This window comes from Urocitellus parryii, chromosome Y (assembly GCF_045843805.1).
Source record: "Urocitellus parryii isolate mUroPar1 chromosome Y, mUroPar1.hap1, whole genome shotgun sequence".
In the NCBI taxonomy this organism is placed as follows: domain Eukaryota; kingdom Metazoa; phylum Chordata; class Mammalia; order Rodentia; family Sciuridae; genus Urocitellus; species Urocitellus parryii.
Window position 1 is genome coordinate 22,845,133 of NC_135548.1, and position 12,292 is coordinate 22,857,424.

At 45.6% G+C, this 12,292-nt stretch overlaps 1 pseudogene; it reads right to left on the bottom strand.

The window, feature by feature from the left end:
* Positions 1-516: 516 nt before the first annotated feature.
* LOC144250978 (helicase MOV-10-like) lies at positions 517-7,145 on the bottom strand (annotated as a pseudogene).
* Between the last annotated feature and the right edge of the window lie 5,147 nt (positions 7,146-12,292).

Here is a 12,292-nt window from a genome sequence, read left to right on the forward strand (position 1 = left end):
CACAATTAAAATAATTCCCAAAGTTTTCTCCTATAATTTTGTTTCCTTCCCTTCTATAACTAATTAGCACCCTCATCCCTAGGTAGCAACTTGTCTTCTTTCTGTCACTACATATTTATATTTTTTATAATGTTAGGTGAATGGTAAATAGTATATACTCTATAAATGTCCAACTTATTTTATGCAGTGTAATTGTTTTGGGACTCATCAATGTTGTTATCTATGTAACAGTTTATTGCTTCATTTATGTTGAGTAATATTCTATTAAATGGATATACCAGCATTATCTATTCACCCATGAGTGGATATTTGGTGTTTATTTGTGTGTGGTGTTTTTGTGTTGTTTGTTGCCCTTATAAATAAAGCTTCTGGGAATATTTGTGAAAATGTCTTTGTATAGACAAATAAGTTTTACTACTAAGGCAAAAACTAGGAACAGAATGCCAGATCATAGAGTATGTATGAGTTCAATGTTTTTTCAAGACTGCTTTAAACTTCTTTTGAAAGTGTACCATTTTAGATCCTCACTAGCAGTAGATAAGAGTTCCACTTGTTCCTTCTATTTGCCAACATTTGATAGCTGGGGGCCAGGAGGCAGTAGATGGAGCTGGGCAGGTGGACCCAGAGCCGCTGACAGAGAAGATCAGCACCCGAGTTGGACAGAGCGCAGGCTAGGATGTGAGCTTTGGGCAAGTGCTTCACCACCTGAGATGCAGACAGGTAGAGTGTGGGAAGCAGTTTCCCAAACTCTGGTGACTCACACTGGGACAGTGCAGCATCTGCCTCCCACAGCCAAGGGAGGCAGTGATATAAATGACAAGTTCTATCCTGGAGCCCTGCTAGTTCAATTAGCACTTTGACGTGGGTCAACAACTGCAATAAAACACACAAGTCTATGAATACCGAAATGCAAAAAGTCACTCCAAGAGCCACACAGTGCCCAACCTACCCAACAGTGCTCAACAGACACACTGACTCTAGCTCCCCACTTTAAAAAAAAAATTGTAGTTGTAGATGGACAGGATGCTTTTATTTTATCTGTTTATTTTTATGTGATGCTAAGGATTGAACCCAGTGCCTCACCCATGCTAGGCAAGTGCTCTGCCACTGAGCTACAGCCCCAGCCCTCCCCACCTCCTTTTGATGGCTGCTGAGAAACAAGAACTTTCAGGGAGATGAAGGAAATCAGAATTTGGGGAAAACCGCTCCATCTGGGGGAGTCAAGGATATAGGTCCCAGGTTTATCCTCAAGCCTCACCTGCTTAATGGCCTCCACTAATGTGACAATCTTGCAGTGCCTGGAGGCCCAAAGATGATGTAGGGGGCTTGATGTGTGGTGTCCATAACAATGTGCTTTATGGCCTGCAGCTGCTCTGGGTTTGACTCCAGACTCCGGTCATACAGCCTGGCAGGGAGGCTGGGAATCTGAACTTGAACTTATCCAGCATCCCAGAGGCCTCTCGGACTCCATCCCCAAGCCCCACACTCCAACCAGCCCTGGAGTCCCCTGCCCTCAGTCTCACTTGAGCTTCACATCTGAGGGCAGCAGCGGGACCCCATGGGAGGGCACAGGAAAAAGCATGGACCACAGCAGCCAGCGCCCTGTCAGTTCCAGGGCCCAATGCTGGACCCACAAGGGCTGACGGTTGAAGGTGAAGGTCACCTTGAAGGTCAGCCCATCCACAAATCGGCTCAGGAGGGTTTGGATAGGGAGAATGGTAGAGTAGCTCCAGTTAGGTGGGGCAGACAGTAAAAAGCCAGGACCTCCTTCCACCTCCCTCTGCTCTACTCCCTCTTTCCAAGACTTCCATAAAAGCTCCCTAGGAGTGGCAGCTGCTGAGGTAGCTCAGAGTTCCCTGGAAGAAAAGTGCCTGCCCTGTGCTTGGGATCCACTCATCTTAGGAGAAAGCCTCTCTTCTCCCCTGGCCTGAGGGAGAAGACTGAAGAAGGGTTCCCCCAACATCCACCTCATGGAAAAGCTCAGTTTGACATGGTCCAGTTCCACCTTGTGCATGAAGCCCTTGTAGGTGATGGGGTCCTCCTGGTGTGTCTCAGAGGACAGAAGGGAAAACAGGTGGTCCCTCCGCAGCACTGAGGGGTGGCTCTCGGTCACACCAGGAACCTACAGGGTGTGAACGTAAGCAAGCTTCTGTCCCAAGCATGGTCACTGAAAGACCCAACCCCCAGGCTCTCTAGACCCCTGAGGGATGAAAACTGAGTCTCTGGCCTTCTATCCCAAGACTCAGAGAGCTGTGTTTTCCCTGTTTCCCTTCCTCTCCCACCAGACAGGAGCTTTGGGGAGAGGAAGACTACAACCTTCCCAGGTGCAGAACTCCAGGGTGCTAGTTTAAGGCCTGGCAGCCGCTTCCCACTCTACTCAGCTGCCCTCTCACCAGCTCAGTTCTACTCTGCCTTTAAAATATTGTTAAAACTCATCTCCTGTAGTCATCTTGCCCTGATCATCCTTGTTCTCTCTTCCCACCTGCATTTGTGTGGAGAAATTCATTCTCGTGGGTAATTCTGGTCTAAGGTACACACATTCAAAATCTGTGTGCTAGAAAGGGGCCTATGAATTATCCAGTCCAGCTCTATGCTTTTTTGATAAGGAAACTATGGCTCAGAGAAAGCAAGGATCTTGCCCAAGATCACACAGCCAGTAGTAGCAAAGTCTAGATTAAAACCCCAATGTCCTGCTCTGACACCATTTTGGGCAAAGGATGCCCACCCTACCCCTTGCTGACCCCTCTGGGACAGGAACCATTTCATCCTTCTTCTAGGTTTGCCCTGTATTTAGAAATGGCCTATAGAGGTTGGCTGACTTGAGCCTGCCCTCCCTGCACTGATCTGAGCCCCAACCTCCAGAGTGAGCAGCCTGGGGTTCTGGTCCACGGAGTCCCAGGTCATGGGCACCGATTCCAGGTCATAGTGCCGGATGTCGTGCTCCATCTGCAGCTCCTCCAGGTGCAGCAGCAGTCAGAGTTTCACCTCATAGTTCCTCCACGTCAGGGCTGTCTCCAGCTGGGCCCTGGCAGTGATGGTTGGGGGGTGAAGTGGGAAGGGCAGGAAAGGGACAGGTCAAGCATCCCCATGACCAGGAGCATCTACCTCTCCCATTTGCAACTAGGAACACACCAGGAATCAGAGAAGACCAGAAGGACAGAGAAATGGATTGGGTCAGAGGCCTTGAAGAAGGGAGCCCCAACTCTGGCTTCCTCTGATGTCCTTGACCCAACCTCAGACCTGACTTGAGTATCCGTGGTAGAACTTATGGCGGAAACATTCTCCCCCAGATCTTCCTTCCATGACTCACACCCTAACCTCATTCAAATGTCATTCTCTGTTCAAATGTCACCTCCTCAAAGAGGCCAGGACTGACTGCTCTCTGTAAAATATCACCAATTCATCCCCTTGTCCTGCTTTGGTTTTACTTTAGCATTACTTGAGCTCTTCAAAGCACTCACCAGAATATGGAATGTACAAGATAAAATAAAAGAAATGATCAGTGCTCACTGTTCCCCACCAGAATGGGCAAGGCCCATTTGGAACAGCACCTGGCAAGTGGGCATGCTCAGCAAGGGTGAACGAATAGAGACTGGGAGGCTGGACAGACATCCAAAGCAACAGGCAGAGGCCAGCAGGGAGAGAGAAGACAGGAGTGGGGTATCGAGGGGAGGCACTTACTTGATCTCAGCAATCTCCTTTGAGGCAGTGTAGATACTTGTTCCCTGAAGACGGATGGGGAGCAGCTGCCTGAGGCGTGGGGGTGGGTAGTAGGTCCCCAGTTCCATACTTAGCTTCAAGTCATAGCCTTTAGCACTGCAGAAGTGGGGGGAAAAGCTTTCATAAACATTGAACTTGTCACCTTCAAGACTCTGGGAATGCCCCTCCGTGGAGGATGCACAAGGACCCCTGTGATGCCATTGCCAAAGGGTGGTCAGCAGCCTCTGCCCAAGGACATGGAGCTCACTAGCTCATGTGGCTGCTCGGTCCATGGCTGGACCAATTTGGGAAAGCCCAATAGTTGGAATATTTAAAAAATATTATTTATAATACATTTTCATTATTAAAAAAGAATCTGTCAAAAAATTATAATAACATTTTTACCATTCTGAGACAGTCAATGTTAATTTTGGGGGGTATTCAGACTTCCAGGTTAATTTATATTATATTATATTATATATAATATAATATATATTATATATTATATTATATATAATATATAATATATATTATATTATATAATAATATAATATATTATATTATATTATATTATATTATATTATATTATATATATATATAATTTATATTATATATATATATATAGTTTTTGTTTTGGGGTACCAGAAATTGAACCCGGGGCACTTTACCACTCAGCCACATCCCTAGCCAGCCCTTTTTAATTTTGGTTTTGAGACAGGGTCTCAGTAAGTTGCGTAGGGCCTCACAAAGTTGCTGAAGCTGGCTTCAAACTTGTAATTCTTCTGCCTCAGCCTCCTAAGTTACTGGGATTATAGGCATGTGCTACTCACCTGGCACCTATATATTGTTAACAAAAAGTGAACAATTATCTAACTGTGAAGGTCCTACAGTATTTTGTAACTAGCTAGCTATGTCGAAAAGATGTTTACACATGAGTCCACTCGCATGACATGTCCAGCATAGGGAAATTTATGGAAACAGAGAAAAAGTGAGTGGCTGCTAAGCACTGAACAGGTGGGTGAGTGATAAAAGGGTGGTAACTGAAGGGTACTGGGTCGCTCTTCTTTGGCATAATAAAATGTTCTAATACTGACTGTAATGATGGTTGCACATATCTGTGAACATACTAAAAAAAAATCACTGACCTGTATGATATGTGAATTCTTTCAGTAAAGTTGTTTTTAAAAAGAGAGAGATCTGCGTGTGGTGGTGCATGCCAATAATCCCAGCACCTCAGGAGGCTGAGACAGAAGGATCAAAAGTTCAAGGCCAGTCTCAACAACTTAGCAAGACCCTGTCTCAAAACAAAAAGGACTGGGGCTAAAGTTCAGTGGTAAAGTGTCCCTGATTTCAATTCCCAGTACTACCAATTTTTTTCTAATTTAAAAAGAGAAGAGAGTGGGCTGGGTAGAACATGGGTTTATCATGCATGGTTTTGATCCCCAATGCTATGAGAGAGAGACAGAGACAGAGACAGAGAGAGAGAGAGAGAGAGAGAGAGAGAGAGAGAGAGAGAGAGGTGTCAAACAATAATGGGCTGCCTGATAATTCATTACACAGTTAAAACACTTCTTAAAAAATGTTTTCATACTGTCCTTGTTCCTGCTACTCTCCTACAATTTGCTTCCTAGGCAGAAAATTTTTTCTGAGCCCAGAGGAGGGAATAAAGGGGCCCCTGGTTCCCAGCTCTGGGTTTTTCCCAAGGGCCCACACTGTTGTGATAAGGACATGCCAAGCCCTGTCAGGTCTGGAGGGAGGGCTTACAGGTCAGGTCTTTCTCCTTCATCTATCCAGTTGGTCAACACAGGGTTTCCAGTTATCCAGGTGTGCTTGAAGGGAGTCATGGGCTTCAATTGTGCAGCCAAAGGGCTGTGGGCGATGGCAGCCAAGAAACGGGAAATGTAGAAAGTGCCATCTCCTTCTGAACCCAACTCCCCAGGTCCCAGCAGCTCCCAGAGCACCATGGTTGAGAAGTAGCCCACAAAGCTGGTCTTACGTTGCACATGCAACTCATAGCATTCACCTGCAGGAAGAAGGCTGAGTGAATGGGAGGGGGGAGGGAAGGCAGGGACCCTCCCACCAACATGCTGAACCTGACACTCCCCCAACCGGATCCATCCCGAGAGGAGACCACTGGACAGCCACAGTGTGTGCTCCAAAGCTGCAGCCCTGCTAGGACAAGCCCTGCCCACCAGAGTTTTTCCCTTTGGAAAGCTACTCATTGGGGCCCAGTGGGCAGGGCAGCTCCTGGTCAACATAGTAGAAGGCAAACTGGGGTTTCTGGCAGAGTGTGAAGAGGTGACTGAGGGTAGCATGTTTGTTTCCTCTGTTCCGGAGCCTCAGGGTCACCACCACCTTGTGGTTCAAACCCAGGCAGATAAGGAGTTGCTCATCTTGTGCTTCATGGGGCCCCTGGACTTCTATGTCCACCCCATGCTTCCTGTGAAGATACTCAGCCCTGAGGAGAGTGGGAGTCAAGGGTGGGGGCCAGGGCAGGAGCAGCCTGGGCTGGGGGATGCCCTGGGGAGAGTGCCAGCCATGCTCCCACCCACAGTCAAGCCCCCCACCTGCTTCCGCCATTCCTTAAGGAAGAGGCCTCCCCACAACCTGAGCAAACTACTCTTCTTGGTTAGACAGTCCCTTCCCCCATGCCCTGAGCACCCCTCACAAGCAAGGGTGTGTTCACGAACAAACACACATGGACACACACCTATTATAAAAGATCTTGGCTAGCAGTGACTTGTGGTGCTTGCTGATATCTGAGCTCAGTTTCATTCTCCTCTTTTCTGGGAGCTGCAAGTCAGTCCAGTGGTCCAGTTTGAAGAGCCTGACCCGAGTCTTGGTGACGTAGGCCAGATTTGCCTTGAGAAGCACTCAGACTGAACCCAGAGATTTCAGTGTGTGACCGCAGTGCAGCCTCTGAGGCTCCCAGGGCAGCCTAGGGGAAGGGACTGGTCTCCCAAAGATGAATGGGCACTACCCAGGCAAAAGAGGAAGGGCACAGTGTTTCAAGGTGAGGGGTGTGATCTCGCTACCTGGGCCATTACTGAACCTCTGGGAGCCTCCCTTCCCTCCATTATGAAATGGGAATGGCAAGGCTTGCCTCTTAAAGATTGCTGTGAGCCTCACCCAAGATAGTAGTAGCATTGCGGCAAGCCACTTAGCCCAGCACCTGGCACATAGGAGACCTCAGTAATAATTAGTGATGATTAGTATCACATACAGTTTGGTTGCACTAAATTGAGAAGTGTGAGGGGAGTGGCAGGAGGCAGCAGAGGTACATAGGGCCCATGATTCGGCCGGGTGCATAGGCCCCTACCTGATCTTGAAGTCGCTGTTATAAATGGTTCGCAGCTGCTCTAGATTTGTCTCCATGTCCAGTCCCCGAACGACTAGGAAACACTGGCGGTCTCCTGGAGCTGACGGCAGCTGAACATACTGGGCATCTCAGCAGCGGCTGCAGCCCAGGCAGGAGGGTCCGTGGAAATGAAACTGAAAGTCGCCGCCGTGGCTGGAAGTTGGCGGCCCTGCAATGTGGGTGCAGAGGGGGAAGCCCCCTACTTCTGACGCCCTGCTCCTGCAAGCTCCCTTTCCCCCACCAGACATCCCTCTGCAGTTCTTTCCCTACCTGAGCCTTCCCTTTGGTGGGTCTCTTCATCTTATCCCCTCCCCCTCTTCGCATTAACTCTTTCCTAAGGAGTCTGACCCCTCCCTCAGGGCCCTCCCCTTACCCCAAGCTCCCTCCCCTGGCTTCTAGCCAGTATCTGAATGTGGCCATCGCCAAGGGCCCCCAAAAGAGCCCAGGAGGACCTCTGAGCCTCTGCTAGGGATACTCCCTAGCACTGGAGGCTACTCCCACCCTCCAGAGCCTCAGGACTTATTGAAAAGCAGAAGAGCAAAGAGCAGGGATTGGGACCTGGGTCAGCTGCAGCTGGACTGGGGCAGCTCATCCAGCACCTCCCCCAGACTATCAGAGACATAAACCAGCAGGCCAGCCAAGCGGGCGTCACACCCCCCTCCCCCATATTCCCTGCTCAGGCTCAGATGCTACAAGGATGGGGAAGATTAAGCAGGGGAAAACATTATGTTTAGAAATTGATTATGCAAAGTAGAGGAAAAAAATAGGAGCACAGCCAAAGATTTTACCCTTTTTTTCCCTCCCCCAACTACCCGATGAAGCCCCAGAGGAGTACAGATGGTGAACAAAATATTGCTGTTGCTTACCCCATCTCAAAAACCTAACCTACCATCTACCATACCCAAACCCAAGGTTTTGCTCAATTCTGACCAGCAAATCTAACTCCCCATTATTTTTGAACACATAACCTTCTTTCTCTGGGCAAACCTATCTTCTGGATGTCCTTAAAACAATTGTCTTGTAGTTAAAATGGGTAAAAATTTTGTTACTATGTGGCTTTGTTATAGTGGAACTTTTTAAAAATCAATTTCATCTGGAAAGTCTACTTCAGGTGGAATTGTAATTGTTATTTTCACACAGGGGGCTCTAGATGTCTAGAATGGTTTTTGTTAGAGCACAGATCACTCTACTTCAGGTGAAGGAAAACCCTACCCACAAACTAAGTGGCCTCCTTCAGGGTCAAATATTCCCTTCTTAAAACTAAATCTGGGAGCTGGGTTGTGGCTCAGTGGTAGAGCACTTTGCCTAGCATGTTTGAGGCACTGGGTTTCATCTCTGGCACTTCACAGGCTTCATTCATTAAAGGCTGGTGATTCTTACTCTTGAGCCACATATTTGGGCATTAAATACACATAAAAATAAAATAAAGGTATTGTGTCCATCTACAACTAAAAAAAAACAAAACAAACTAAAACTGGGTGTCACCAGATTAAAGGACTTTTTCAATTTTGGAGCATGCACAGAGCACTGAGGGCACTATCATTTGGAGGATCCCAGGTTCATTGTAATATCATTTACATTGCATACGCCAATGATAGTGAAACCTCAATAACTGCCACAAATACATAATACTGAGGTGGGAGGTTTTCAGATCAATATAAAACCCCACCACATGGAAAAACCCAGACTGCTTCTTTCATTACGTTTTCACCTTTCACATCCAGCTTTTGCAGAGCCTTCCTTAAATCTATTCGCACTTCAAAGTAGTTAAAGTTTGTTTTAGTGAGTCCAAACAGCACTGAAGACAGTTTGAAAGTTAACTTTGGCGAACATTACTAATGGAGTAAATCTCTCAATAACACTACTTTGCAGGTAGAAGCTTTGTTTTTTCATTACTCAAACTGTTAGTTGGGTTGTATAATTCAGAATTTGAATGTTCTCCAATCTTGTTCAAACTATACTCCCTAAGGCAACTAGAAATAGCTGTTAAACCTAAAATACTGAAATTGGTCAGTCTACCACAGACCAAAGGAGAAGCTGCAACAGTTGAGCCTCATTGTTCCAGGATCCTGTATTTATAAATTCATGTATTTAGTAAAGTTTATGTGGAACCCAGCCTGGCTCACATCATCTTGAAATGGTCTTCTGGTCCTTCATGGACAAGTAGAGAAGTGGAAAGTTGGCAAGTTCCCAGTACACACGTTCCCAACTCAGGCACAGCACTCTGATGTTCTGCCTAGTTTTAGCCCTCATATTATTAAAAAGTTGTTCTTTTCATGGACCACTTGGTGCTCTTTTGCCACTTTGTGCTTTTTGCTGCTTAAAATGGCCCCAAATGATAGTGCTGAGTGTTCCTAAGCACAGGAAGGTTTTCCAGTGAAAATTCCTCAGATTAGCTTTATTCAGGCACAAGTCTGCTGAGAGCCATTGACAAGTAGGAATGACGCATCGTAATCCTTGCCAGCGTATCCCATGTTAAATGGACTTGCCTTGGAAATTTGCTGCTGCAACCTTGCTTGTGTGTTTGAGAAAGGTGACCCTGCTCAATCACCAGGGTGGATCCAGGATTAGGGTGTATCTTACAGGAAGTATCCTGTCCTTGGGTTTAGGGCATGACAATAGGATTTTTAGGGAAGTTGGAGGATGAAGATTATTCCTGCTGGGAGTAGGGTGTGCCTGCTGCCTGAGTTCCCGCTGAGTTCTCGTGGAGAGAAAGTATTTAGGACGTGAATTGTGCGGGGTGGGTGGGGGGAGGAAATTGCCCCTGAGCCTGTGTGGAGGCTGGTGTGAGATTGGAATAAAGAATTGCTGTTTGAACCTACAAAGCTGTGTGGTGGCTTGTGATCTTGTGCCCAGCCAAGACATTGGCATCTGGCACAAGTCATAGTATTCACCCATTCCATGTCCACAGACATTGTAAAATATAACTACTCTGAATAATGAGAATCACCTGTATATCCATATACATAACAGAATACTTTTATCTTTGGTAATGTGGATTGAACCCAAGGGAGTTTTACTAGTGAGCTACATACATGGTTCTTTTTTTTTTTTTTTTTGGACAGGTTCTTACTAAATTGCTGAGATTTCAGGCATGTACGACTGTGCCCAACAACAGAATGCTTTTTAAATTTTTTTTTAGTTGTAGGTTTACATAATGTCTTTATTTTTATGTGGTGCTGAGGATCAAATTCAGAGTCTCACATGTGCTAGGTGATCACTCTACTGCTAAGTCACAAACCCAGCCCCCCAAACTTTCTTTGACTTTTCTCAGGGTAGGTTGTGAAACAACTTGAAGGTGGTTATGAGTGTCTGATTCACTTGGTAGTTCTTTTTTTCTTTTTTGGTCCCAGGGATTGAACTCAGAGCCACTCTACCACTGAGCCACATTCCCAGTCATATTTTGTATTTTGTTTAGAGACAGGGTCTCACTCAGCCTCCCTTTTGCTGAACTCACTTTTGGCTTTGAACTCTCTATCCTCCTGAGCTGCTGGGATTACAGGCATGCACCACCATGCTTGGCTTCAACTTGGTAGTTCTATATAGAACTTTAAATTAATAAATTGGCATTCAGATGTATAAATTGGTCTTTTATGAATTTAGAATGTGTCAAGGCTTGCCAAATTATCTCATGAACTTAGATAAGTGTAGCATCTAGAGCTTTGGTTGATTATGAAACAGAACTGGCACTAGAACTAGGCAAACAATAGAGACAAACATGAAGGCTCAGATGAAACAAATAGCCTTCAGCAGTGTCATTTCAAACCCAGATATAGAGGTGAGGCCTCATAGGAAACTCCTTTATGGGAAGCCTTTGGCCCAGGATACCATAGGGTGAATTCATCAGTGTGTGCTGAAACAGGCACAATTTAAGCAATTATTCTGCTGAAGAAGGTTAAGAAATTCAGGTGGTCTCTGCAGGAGTTGGCAAGGGAGTTTGATTTCCTAGCATTTACACAAGCAACCAAGGGTTTTAGATAGCTTGAGATTTCAACTTTTAAAGTCTTTCTGGAATAAGAAAATCAATAAGATAGTTTGGGATAGGCTGACAAGGTTTATCAAGTTAAATGTAAGAATGTTTAAAACTGTTCGCATTACAAGAATGAAATACATTAAACGTCCCTCAAAAACGTGGGAATTTGAACTGACCTTAGGTGGAAGGTGAAGAAACTCCCTCTGGTTCTCTCTTGGGAAACAGGATAAAAAGCCTTTCCCACAGGTCATCAGTAGCTAAGCCAGACTTGGAGGGGAGGAAAGCAGCATTTAAAGTTAAGGCAATGTGAAATATTACCCAAATTCCAGGTGCAGGAATTCTTTAATTTCTACTTCCTGCCTAGTGACTCCCATCCATAATGGGTAGAGAAGATAACTTTTTCTTTTGGGCATTAATATAAATCAACAAAACCTTTGACTTGCTGGTAGCTTTTGGGTGGAGAGTGGTCCCTACTTTGCTAATACACACACAACAACAACAAAAGCTGTCTTTCTAAGCTTTGATATTTGCTGCATTCATAATAGTTGAAAGTAGGGCTCTTCCTGCAAGCAGCCTGAAGTGATCTGTAAGAATGATTCCTTACTCAGCTGATCTAGAAAACCCTACAAAATAATTTAAGAGATTGAAATCTGCATATTCACTTTAAGAATACCATTAAACTGCTCAAACCATCAAGGACATTACTATCCAAAAAGCCATCAAGCATCTGAAAATTGTCACTTTAAAAATATTCTGGTATTACAGTGGAGTTGGTAGGTGTTCTCAGGCCAAACAGTGGGGCTAGACACAAGGTTGGTGGCCTAAACAGAATGAACTTTTGTTGATAGGCTCAGAGATGAAGAAAGTAGCTGGGTCCAATGGTGCACACCTGTAATCCCAGCAGCTTGGGAGGCTGAGTCAGGAGCATCACTGAGTTCAAAGCCAGCCTCAACAATTTAATGAAGCACTAAGCAACTCAGTGAGGCCCTGTCTCTAAATAAAATACAAATATGGCTGGGGATGTGGCTCAGTGGTTGAGTGCTCCTGAATTCAATCCCTGGCACCCCCCACTAACCTCCCCAAAATGCAGAAAGTAATGCTGAACTTTAGGTGAAGATTCTTGGATCACTGAACAGATCCAGGTAAACAAAGCACCCAACATGTACTGTTGCACACCAGAGTTCATGGTCAGATTAACCTAATCATAAACTTGACTACAGAGATGAAAAGGAACAAACTATTCATAATCAAAAGAGGAAGTT